Genomic DNA, 12,059 nt, shown 5'->3' on the forward strand with positions numbered 1-12,059 from the left:
GTCAGACTTTGTAAAGTCCTGGGATAATGAAAATATATTAAACAGGCTAGACTGAGCTAAGTTCTGTTCATGAATACATCCAGAGTAATTTCACCATTTATCACAGAGCTGCCTCGTAGGTGATTGGCCACATCCTTGGCTTGATAATGTCCATGTGCAGCTGCACCCAGAGCAGTGTCTCTGAAAAGCTTTCTGGTTCAGGTGAGCCCAGGCTGAAATCAAGGGATTTTAATTTGACTTTTTTAGTGTTTCCTATTCAGCATAGTAGGGAGATTTTAGAGCACAAACCCCATCAGTATTAAATATAGATAAATACAGTTTACAGCCCCAAAGAGCAGTGAGCCAAAAATTACATCTCTGTGGCCTATTTGTTTGTGATTATGTTCTTCTGAGGACCAAGGCCTTTCTTTGGTTTTAGTTAGTTAAACTTCTTAGTTGAAAAAAGTTTAACTAACTCCAGCTATCTAATCCTCTTGCTAACTTGCACTCTTTTATCGCCTTTTTTTTTCTTTTGAAGAAGGGTCAGGGCCATCTCACTTCTTTTCAGTTGTCTGGAAGTTGGCTTTTGGCCTGTGCCATTTGCTGAGGCTCCCAATAGCTGGTGGGGAATTTGTGTTGCCCTCTGCCAGTGCTTCCTTCCTAGTCTTTAAGAGCTCAGATCTCTCCCTAGAATGGAACCCTTGGAATACCACCCTGAATGACAATCTGTAGTTGCCGTTATCTCCACAGTGCTTCCTTTTGTGAGAAATCTGTTTCCCTTTGGATATCAGCTGTGCATTTCTTGTTTTTACAGAAAACTTGGTAAAGAATGCAAGAAGTGTAATAATCATCAGGTACTGTGATTTTCACTTACAGATGCTGTTGCTTCTCTTCAAAATGCTGTCTTGTGACAGTTTTTAAAAAAATGCTTATGAAAGATCCAGCAGGAATTTTGCTCTTGCTCAAAACTTAAATAAAAAAGGTGCAATGGAATGTGTCTGTATAGGGCTGCCTATGCTCAGGAGTTGGTATGGAGAGGGAAAAAAGGCACTGGTAAGAACAATAGGGCCAAGTTTTGGGTAAGCAAGATCCCTCCGGGGTTCTGTGGAGGTTTAAGAACTTCAGCAGTATCAGGTTGAGAATGGGGAAGTCTTAAATGCTTCTCAATGTCTTGAACAATTGATACACTATTAATTCAGTGGAAAAACATTATTTCGAAAGCCTGTCATTTAAACTCTATGCTAATAATTAAAGGATAGCATTAAAGAAACTTTTCTGTAACTAGAACTTTATAAATATTATTATAAATTTCTTTTCAAAATGTGATTTATAGTGCTGTTACGCTGCTAGCATAATCTTATGTTTTACATTTTATTCCTGAGAGGAAGAAGTTTCCATGTCTTTTTCTTGAGTGCGTGATGCTAGAAATATCTCAGCAATCAGATATGCTATATCATAGTAAAAGTGGCATTGGTAGAACTGGTTTCTGTTCCTTGGCAGAAATCTGCCACTCCTGGAACTGGAGTTTCGCTGTGTCATTTTCCCTCTTTGATTTTGTCTGCTGTTTGCTTGCTTGTTCATTTGTTTGTTCATAAGAAGTGCTTTCCAGCCTCTGGCTGTGGAGAGTCTTGCCAACTATCAAACGCAATGGGATAGGGAATACTGCAAAAACAGTGGTTCTTTAGCTTTTTCCCAACCATAAACAGAAAGTTTAGCTCAGTACCAAACTCCTAAGACAGGACAAGCATGCTCACCTCCAGCTGTTGGATCCATATCAGCTGTTAATCTTGTTGTTTAATTTCTGCATGAAGTTTGGTGAAAATGCCAGGTGCTGCAGAATGAAATGGCTTGTGTTCATCACTTTAAGGGGGAAAATGAGACTACAGTGGAAGGTCATGACATCTTTTTTTTGAGAATATCAGGGATAGAGATGGGGTTAGGGAAGGTTTTGTTGAGAAATTCTTGTACTGGAAGCTTTGCATAACACCATGGTAAGTGCCAATACAGTGCTCCTGCTAAAAGAGTGGGAACTGTTTCCTCTGTTTTGCAGACTTGCAGGTTTGGTTATCTGCAAGCTGCATGTAGCTATGCATACCTTAGGTACCTAAATGTATTGTCTGGAGCAGCTGCGAATAGTGAAGTATTATTTTATCACTAACAGGGACACAAGGAAATCCAAAGATTCTCATTCAGAGATGAGATTGTCTGACCAGACATCGTAGCATCCAAAATCCATTTAAGACTAAATGCAAAATCCGTTTGTCTAAATGCAAAGCATTGCTGTGAACTGTTAAACTGTGATTCAACACAGAATGGGAGAGAAATGCAGAAAAGCAATTGACATTTGTTTTATAAACACTTTTGAGCAGATTTCAAGTATAATACTGATTAATTTAAGACTATCTCTTTAATTCAATACAAGTGGTCTGAATAAAGACATAATAATTTTATTTCAGCTTCAATGCGGCAGTAAAAATTTCACATTTTTAAATGTGAAATTTGAAAATTATTTTTACCCCATCTGTGGGTTCTTGCAGACACTACAAATAAGCTTTCCTCAAACCATCTAAGTACAGACATCTACTCTAATATCAGCTCCTGATGGAAAATCAGGACCCAAAATTAAGGAATGTGTGTGTGTATACAATGTATAGGTATGCATGTGTGTACACATATATGACTCTTTGAAAAACAAACCCAAAAATTCTGCAGGCATTTTTTGTAGTGCTTTACAAAAAAAAGAGATGTAGCTTTGTTTTCCCTTTGTGTCTTTGAAGTTTCGGAGTAAGTTCAACGTTTTTGCATTACACACACATCAAAGGCATTTCTCACTGCTGTACTCATTTCACCATGGGGATGCACACAGTGAACCTCTGCCTTCCTGCTGGAGGCAGAGGGTGCTCAGTGAGCAGCAGTCAGGTGTCACCCCCATGACAGGTGGTCCTGTCACATTTCTGAAGTGGACCTTCATCAGAGAGTTGTTTTGTAGCTTACCCTGCTTGGCAACTGAAATAATTCCTTTGTGGTTAAAGCCGGAGTCCATGTACTTAGACTTGGGTTTGTAAACTTCAGCTAAGAAAGAAATCCTGAGTTTGTAAAGTCCACAGCTGGAATTAAAAATGGATTTCTAAGCATGCTAGTACTTCTCTCATCCAACTGTGACACTTATAAAATGGCCTTTTAAGATTTAAAAGTCTTTTCCAAAGGTCTGTGCAGAGAGTGCTTTGCCCAGGACAACCCTCGACTGATGGCCCTGTCTACGCTACTCACAGATGGCTTTGCTTTTGGCTACCCTGGGAGGCTGGCACTCCTCCAGCACTTCTGGCTTCCTCAAGATACGAAGAACACTTCACAGACAAAACCACTGAGCAGCGTTGCTAGGGAGAAACTAAACATTTGTGTCTCAAGGGCCGTGCACACTGCACAGGAGACTGCACTCCTTGCCTGGGTTTAGTCCTGTGAGCTGTTCTTTCCCACTGGACCTGCTCCTCCACAGACACCTCCCAGTCCTGCCAGCACCCATCTGTGTCCTGTTGGAGTGGGAATGAGCAGGTCTCATTCCTCCTGAGCTAGCCTCACTGCCTACGGCTCTGTGTGCAAATTTCTTGCCAAAGGCAGTGAATAGCTGGTCTGGTGCTTCCGAGGTGAAGTTGCTGCCATAGGGTACTTGGCAGGGTGCTGCAGCCCACCAGTGTGGCCCAGCTGTGCCTGGAAAGAGGTGGCCCTGCTCCCTCTAGGGTGCTCCTGTCCCTAATAGTGTGTGGAGGCAGGGACATTTTCCCTGTCCTGTGGTGCATAGCAGAGCCAAAGTGTGATGCTTAGGTGAGTGCTTTTATGCTGCAGGAGGAGGAGGGAAGTTCTCCCTACCCTGGGACTGGTAGCATCAGGCAGAGCAGCTTAGCACCTGTCAGGGTGGGACGTGAAGAAGCTGTAACACACTGTTCCATTGGCACAGGGGGGAATACTTCAAATCACAAGCGTTTGCAGATGGCCTGTCTTAATTAGCTCTGACAAGTACCTAAGTTACTTTAAGTTACACCACAACAAGATCCTGAAGCTTTCATTTTTGACACTTTTAAATAAAGCTTATTCCCTCCTCCTGCTACAGCATTTCCATGTTTTGTCCATATAAAGCTTCTGAGAAGAAATAAGATCTTTACGTAGATTAGGAGCTATATTTTGCTTGACTAAACGATTTATAATTAGGAGGTAGCTCCTGCCTGCGCTCTTTGTATGTTGAATGAGAATTGCCTGCAGCAAATCAATGCAGCAGAGCCGACAGAAAAGTACACTGGTGCCTTCTCAAAGCAAATACCTTGCCACCTCAGTTTTCCTCCTTCCTCATTGTGACTCAGACAAATTATCTTTATGGCCAATGGCTACAGGAGCTACAGGTTTTCGTTCCAAAGGCCATTAGCAGAATACTTACCTATGCAGTTATTGATGGTCTATTATGTGGGAGTGTGGTGCTGGCAGACCTGTTAGGGCCCCTGAATAAACTCTGTATGAAAAGAAGCTGAAGGCAAGTGTGCCTCTACCTTTGAAGGATGCAAAGCAGAAGCCTTTCCTCACCTGGTAGAAGACACTTGATCTGATTGCCAAAAATCATCTAGTTCTGGAGTGGGCAAGATTAGAAACAGAAAAAAATGGCTGTATCTCCTTTGAGAAGATACAAATGGGTTTTTGGTTTTTTTCTCCTCTGATGAATTTATGGCATAACAGGCACCTGGGATATTCTAGCCAGGAAGGTGTTGGGCATACAATCCATCTCAGCTGCAGCAGAGGTTCAATATAGAACTCTTTGTTCCCAGTGTTTTGTTTTTATCTTGGCTAAGGTGGATCTATGTCTGTTGAGGGGGACTTTGGCTGAGGTGGATCTGTGAGGTATCTGCTGGGCAGAGAAATTCCTCTTTTGGACAAAGGTGAGGAAATTCTTGTGAGCTACCCTGTCTGCAGATGGGCAGATTGGAGAGACAGGGAGCATGGTGGTTGCAAAAAAGTACAGTAAGTAATAAACAAGGGATCACTTTTCTTCCTCTTGGTGATTTCATCCAACTCTCTGTTGCACTGGACTTTGGTATCAAAACATAATCACCTGCTTGAGCCATGAGTGCCCTATGTATAGAAAAATCTGATACAAGCCACATAAACTCAGGAGATTAGAAATAGTACTCCACACAATTACCTGTGGAGTACTATTTCATTTCCCTCATGGATCTCAGCTTTCAGAGTTTTGCATTTGTATATTTTTTTCTATCTTCCAACCAAGATAAGCAAAACTTTTCTGGGAGCATAGGGCCTAAAGGACATCCACTGTCACAGCATATATAATTTGATAAAATCCTTTATCTAAATGTGCCATTTACTACAAATGTAATTAGCTTACTAGCACCTACTGCTTCTGTTGAAAGACTGCTATAAAACAATCTTTCTCTGATGTTTAGAAATGTGCTTTTAGCTTAAAATAGTCAATGATGTTTTTTCATGCTATTTGTTCCTGTGCCAACATTGTCTTAGGGCTTGAATGATTCTTCTGCCATGCTGGTATTTGGACATATATTTATAAAGTGTAATTGTATCCCCGTCAGCCTTTCCTTTTGCTAGACTAGTGCTATTAAGCTATATTTGTCTCATCAGTAAAACTAACTCCCCATGCTTGCCTTACTAGATGTCTGCACCTGTTCTAGTTCAGCTCAGCTTTCTCAGAGCTGTGGTTGGCATCCTGCTGGTAGTCCCACCAGGGATATGCCCAGTATGAAAAACACCCCTCCCTTCCCACTGCTGTACTTCACCCAGAGCATGCCAGGATTTTTCTTCTCTGTGTCATGCCAGCAGCTCCACTCAGGCCATTCTTCAGTTATTTGGCTGCTCCCCTGCCTCTCCTTCCTTGTGCTGAGCACAGATTATGAGATGCAAGTTACAGTAAAATTTCTCTTGGCTGGTATGTATCTACTTGGCTTTGTTCAATTAGATTTCCATTGCCTTACTGTGAGAAATGAAACCTCATGATTCTCATGAGTATATGTAATTTGAGCAGCTGGAACTTTTAGGAAAACATTAGAAATTATGTGACTGTAAGGAAAAAATAATCATATTCAGCATTCATTTTTCAGAGATATGTATCAGATGTGATGCAGTTGGCTCTAATCGACATTGGTACATCAAGGTGTTGCCATTATACCATAAAAAAAACTTATGTTGCCAAGTCTCATGACTTCATCTGGTGTTTTTCCTCAAATGTTCTGTCCTAGAATTGTTATTACAAGTTAAATTTTCTAACTTTTACTGAAATATGTTTCTAGTTTCACAAAGAAGAATGTTGTAAACACCAAATCCACAGAACAATTCCTATGAACTTAAAAGGGACAGATTGCAAAAAGAAAGCAGGTTTAACTCCGAGATTACTGAATTTGCAGGGCATGTAGCAATAGTGCTAAGTTTTTCAGAGCATTTAGAATCTTCAGTGCTACCTGAAGATATGAAATAGCACTATTTGACCTAAAAATCCTGGTTTTCTACACATCTAATTGAGAGTTGCTTCATGGAGAGACATCGAGTCCGAAGTGGTGGGACTTGCTGAGCCATACCTGGCTATCTTGCATTGAAATATCTTACGCTGAGGGCACAGGTACACTCTTCTACGCTAAAAAGACACAGGGAAGGAAGATGATAAGAAGAAAGAAGCCGTGGAAAGCAGGAAATATTTAAGGTTGCTGGGGTGAGTTTAGTGCCTATGAGGAACTGATAATGAGGCTGAACTTTGCAATGCATGCTCCTATTATGGGTCACGCGATAGCCACATATGGGCTGGCCCCTGCTTCTGCCAAGTCTCACTCCTATGTCACTCATGAATGGGCTGCAGCTGGTGAGATGGGTTGGCTGTGCCAAGTTTCAGGCTTGAGTAGGACTCACAAATGAGTTTAAGACAGGATTTGAAGGCTTGTCTTCACAGGTGGTATGTTCAGATGGTATTGACCCTTACTGCTGTCTGTGCTGGACTATGCTCATCTCATCAAATGTAGGGATTTCTCTAAAAAAAGCAAAGATGCATTGGTGACCAGGAGGAAGCTTCAGTGTAGGTGTTCACTGCCTGTCATCTTTAAACTGTTTAACAGAAAGGCTTCTGCTTGGGTTTTTTTTCTGCTCTTTCCTTTAATACAAACTTGCCTGGACAAACTAAGAGAATGCAGTGAATGGAAGCATAAGACAGTATTATGGATGACTGAATTAAAGTTGGAAAAAAAAATTTCAAGCACATTTTGAATATTTATTTTGAAATATTATCAAAAGCAGAGGAATTTTTAAATCTTAGGTTTTATTTCTGTTTTATTCCTGCACAATTCCTCTACAATTTTTTTCATTCCTTTTCAGCACTTGCTTTTTTTTTTTTTTTTTTTTTTTTTTTTGCCACAGGAACCTGGAGAATGAAGAAAACAGATTAAAAGTGAAAGACCAAAACAGATTTAAAATGAAAGAAGTCAGAGGAAGTCAGTTTAAACATGAAACTAAAAACACTGCAAAAGTGTCACATTTTTCTTTCATTTTCAGACACACAGAAAATTGCTAAAAAAAAATCAGTTAAACAAATGAAGCATATCTACATTTGGATTTTCTGTACAGAGAGATTTTATCTGACTAAAACTCAAATCCTACTAAGTTTTTATTGTCTTTTTAGCCAGGATAGATTAGAAATCACTTTCAAAGGGCTTCTTTAAAGCTTCTTATTGCTCTGAGGTGTCACAATAAGGACCTTAAGCCCAAAAGAATTCCCTTTCTGTGGTGACAGGAAAGCATGATAATATGTGGTCTAGCTTCATGACTGACAGAGGAGATGGCAACCAAGGCCCACTGCTGAATAAGTCAATATTCACACCCAAGAGTTTGCTTTATTTTTCAAGGAGGGCTTAGGGAGCTTGCAGGTGCATTTGCTTCCCAAAGATAGTGTTTAGATTAAATCAGTGTAGGAGAATAAAGGTGTTTCTACTTGACAATGAGCATAGCCAGGTGCAACTAAATTCTGGCCCAAGGTTAGAATAGATTTTGATGTTCGCATTATTTGTCCACTTAATATCTTTGTTTTTTTCCCGCTGCCTTTCATACCAAAATTAATAGAAAAAAAATCAGCTTGACTTTAGCCTTCAAAATGGGCGAGGACCAGGCTCTTAAAGCAACCTGCTCTAGGAGCAGGCTGGTTTGTGTACATTGGGTGATGCAAAAAGCCAGGATGGAGGAGGAACATGGTTTGGTTACTGACAGCTGCTGTCCAGATGATGTAATTCAGTAGTAGCCAGTGACAGGCAGAAACTATAGAAGACACCAATGATAATTCTTTGGGGAGCTCCAGAGATAAATAATTCATCAAAATGAATTTTATTGCAGGGGTCAAAAGAAATTGAAGACAGCCTGAGTATTAACACTCTGAGGGAGAAATTGAGAGATTGTTTTTGTACAAACTATGCAGAGGGGAAATACAGGCAAATTAAATGTAAATGGAGACTACAGCATTGTTCCTACTACCTGGAACCAAAGTAAGAGAGATATAAGAAAATAAAAAAAGTAAGTGTCTTATTAAGGAAGTCAATAACTGAAACTGGTGGTGGATAACAGTTCCAGAGAGATGCTGGGTAACAGCAAAGGAGAGTGAGTTGTCACAGGTCCATATAGTTGAACAATTTATCATATAATCACAGTAAAAGAATGTCTTCTTAGTAATCAGCTCAGTCACTTGCCTACAGTTAGGAGTCGATTCATCTCTGCAAAATATTTCATGTGTCTGAGTCAGGACATGTCTGTCTGGGAGGGAAGGACAGAAATGCCAATATGGGACACTGTTCTGGCTCCCACAGGTGCCAGGCACTAACCCATACGGTGGCTAAAACCATTCCCCGCTGACTGGGCTAAGTCACCCTGCATCACCTGGGGCCTCTCTGCAACTCTCTTTCCTCCTGCTGTTCCAGGAGGAGGAAAGCCATCATGCCCATGCAGCTCAGAGTTCCCAATGGAAAAACAGTGGTGCTTCATCTAAGCAAATGTAATGTCTGTTTCTCTGTGACTGCTTTTAAAAGAATTTCTTGGTGAAGCTCTTTTTGAGCTTGCCTAACACAAGGTGACTGTTTTTCCACATACCAGGTTATAATTCTGCAACTATATGTGTTTGGGTTTTCTGTTTGCCTTACTTTGTGAACTCTGACTAGTCAAATAATTTCATCCAGACCAAACTTGGTATTTGAATAAACACGGACTTAGGAATGAGTTGTTATAAGACTGTGAAAATGGCATGTTGCTTATGTACAGTACAAAATTTTCCACCCACTCTTACGCTTTCAAAAATGGTCTCTAATTTTGTGTATCCAAATTTAGTCTCCCAGAGGCTGTCTTTCAGAGGTCTTGCCTGTCCCCAAGTTCGAGTTTGTACACTCCACAGTCCCCAGAATAGCTTCTCTAGGCGAATCTGCTTCATTGCAGCCCATGTTTTGTGCTATTCTGGATTCTTTTTGTTGTTGTTGTTTTCTGAGAACTGCTGTCTGCAACATATAGAATGTTATCCACACTGTAAGTTTTGTGTTCCCTAAATCTGTGAAACTTTATTTTCTGGAAACTTTAATATTGTTTTAGATCAAAGTTTTCCTTCCTATCCAGACCCAGAAAAACAAAACGAAAAAACTTTTCTTTTACTTCATAATCACATGTAGATTGCAACTATGACAGTAAAAGGAGAGATGTTTTAACTACCTTCAATTATTTAGCTGAGTAACTCAGACAAAATCTCCTTTCAGCAAAATGGGGGAGGAGAATCAGAAAATAAACCACTTAAAATGTTACTTTTTTGCATGCTAACTTTGTCAAAGGCAGGGAGTTTGCTGCTTTCTCTTTTCCCCCTTGTGTGCTTACACCTTTTCACAGGGAGGCATTTCTCTTTTCTGATCTGATAACAAGTTAAAATATGATTCTTATGTGCAGAGATTTTGCTGTGATTTAGGCAAAAAGGGTGTGCATGTGGGAAAGTACCAGTTTCCAAAAATAAACAGAAGAATACTGTGGTGAATTGTGCTGATCACAGGATTAATGCTCTGTCTTATTACTGGATTCATGCTGGGTTCAGGTAGCATTAAAAGAGGTTGAAAAACCACAAGGGACTCTGTAGGGCTTTTTTTCCTCTTTAAGATGAAAAAGCCTGCCTCTCCTGTCAGTTATATGCAATTTCCAGAGCCAGATGAGAAGCAATGACGTGAAGTATAAATGCCTGCAGCACATGATAGGACCAGCCTGTGGCTAAAAGCTGTGTCCAAGCTGTTTCTACCATGAGAGCAAGCAGGCCACTGTTTTTATTCTGAATTTTTCAAGATCACTGCATTTAATCCACTATGTAAAGTAAGCATCACTTCCCTGGCAATACAGCCTAGAAAATAAAGAAGGAGAAAAAGCTGCTGCACCGTTTTTTTACTTCAGAAAGTAAGAAGCAGCTGAGGCCTGTGAAATGTCAGCTGCTGAAGAAGAGGAGCATGTTTTCTTGATGAGCAAGTAGCAGAGTGCGTATACAAATTTGCTACTTGTGAGCTTTTCTCAAGGCTTTTTGTGCAATAAACCCAGCACTGATTGACAATTTTGCAGGTGTATATGCAGACAAAGAATAGAAACTTTCAGCCCTTATAGCACGAGGGAGCACAGTGCCAGCTTTTACTCATCAGCGATGCCCAGTGGTGCCTGCTGCCGTCTGCCCCGTTAATTCACACTCCCTTTGGAGAGCAAGGGATGAGGCTTAGTGCAATCCTGGTGCAACACAGGGTGCTGGCAGAATCCTTCACTGTATGGGGCAGGGGTCAAGGTCCCCCCTAGCTGCTCCATTCCATAAGACTGACCACAACCTACACTTATCTCCTGCTCCTCAGCTCGGCCAGGGAGCCCTCAGGCAAGCAGGCACTGAATCATTGCTTGCAAATAACTCAAACCAAAACAAGAAGAAATAAGCCAGGAGCATGAGTTGGAGGAGAAAATGGGCCAGCCTCAGTGTGAGACCCTCTAAAGTGAGAAATGGCAGGCAGAAAGATGCCCCTTTTTACTAGTGTGAGGCAGGTGTCCTCCAACCAGGACCTCCCAACCCATGCTGGGAATCCTGGAGGACACTGACTATGCCCAGTCCACAGTAAAAATTCCCAAATGCTTACAATGCAAGCAAAGGATTCCCAGCAGCCACAAAGGATTCCTTGCTGGACCACGGCTCTTGCTGACAGGAAGAATTCCACTACAAAATGATAATAGGGTAAACAAGGATTTTTCTCATTTTCCCTCTCCATACCTGGATACTCTCTCCTTTCCTTTACTTGTAGGGGGAAAATAAAATGCTGCTCTTCTTTTTTCAGGGCCAGACACATGGGTATGTACTGGCACTTCCTAGGTGCAGCATAGGATTAATCTTACATTTCTACGTAAGTCTCCCTTGCTCTCAGCTCTCTGACTTTCGGTGTCAAGTGCAGCAGGTCCCAGTGTCCTCATCAAAGCTACAGTGGCACTACCCCACAGAAGCCTTTGAGGTGCCTGAGCCCCAGCTCGAGAGCCTGTCACAAACCTGATACTCCCCATGGATAAATCCCTCACGGCACTCTGCTCCTGCTGCTGGGGTAGTAAAACAAAGGGATGGCACAAATCCTTTCCCTCTGTGCGGTTTAAATAAGCTGTTCATTTGCTGGTGTCATCTGGAAATTACTGGAGGGCAATTTTCCTAGTCAAATTCTCCAGAGACAGATATTTGTTCACTAAGTTGGTGCTAAATAGGGGTGTTCATTTTGATTTTTCTGCACTGAGACCACAGCAGCCAATCTGCAGTGTTAAGTGCTTCAATCATTTTTATGGGTGTGGCTTTTCTCCACACATTTGTCAAGTTTTTTAAAAAAAATAATTTCTGTTATTTCCTCTGAAAACCAGGAGTAACCTGTAGCAAATTTTTACAGTTAGACCTCGCTTCAAGAATGGGATGTCTGCTCACTAGGATATGAATACATTGGCAACGTGACATGCTGATATGTATAATGATGCAATCTCATGAATTGCTCTCCATAAAGCTTGTCTAACCTTGTACTCTC

This window comes from Taeniopygia guttata, chromosome 1A, assembly GCF_048771995.1.
Source record: "Taeniopygia guttata chromosome 1A, bTaeGut7.mat, whole genome shotgun sequence".
In the NCBI taxonomy this organism is placed as follows: domain Eukaryota; kingdom Metazoa; phylum Chordata; class Aves; order Passeriformes; family Estrildidae; genus Taeniopygia; species Taeniopygia guttata.